Source organism: Camelina sativa, chromosome 4 (assembly GCF_000633955.1).
Source record: "Camelina sativa cultivar DH55 chromosome 4, Cs, whole genome shotgun sequence".
In the NCBI taxonomy this organism is placed as follows: Eukaryota; Viridiplantae; Streptophyta; class Magnoliopsida; order Brassicales; family Brassicaceae; genus Camelina; species Camelina sativa.
Window position 1 is genome coordinate 19,035,592 of NC_025688.1, and position 538 is coordinate 19,036,129.

The window sequence follows — 538 nt, forward strand, 5'->3', positions numbered from 1 at the left end:
GCAAGGTTTGAGATGAATAAGCTGCTCAAGAAACCTATGATAGATGGTCAGACTTTTGTGGTTGATGATGGTTCAGAGGTTGCACATGAGGTTACCGATGAAGTTCTCACTCTCGACCCGTTGGAGGTTGCCTTGACAAAGGCAGAAGGAATGTTGGAAGAAGATGCGGAGCACATGCTCGCAGGACGCGAGCAACCCGATGCACATGCTCGGCAAACTGAGAAAAAAAGAAAAAAAGATGCGGAGCACATGCTCGCAGGACGCGAGCAACCCGATGCACATGCTCGGCAAACTAAAAACAAAAGAAGAAAAAGAGAAGAGCGATTGGGCCAGGTAAGTTTAATGAATTTCAGGCCCATGCCCACCAGGCGCAGACCGATTTCAGTGATTTTTGAGACTAGATTGCTTTATTATCCACCACGTCGGAGGCGCCGCCTTGCCCATTCGGAGAGGGAGAGCCCAGACAATTCCGACGCCTGATCACGGTTACACACACCATCATTGTCCTATCCGCCTTATTTTCTTTTCATTTTTGTTG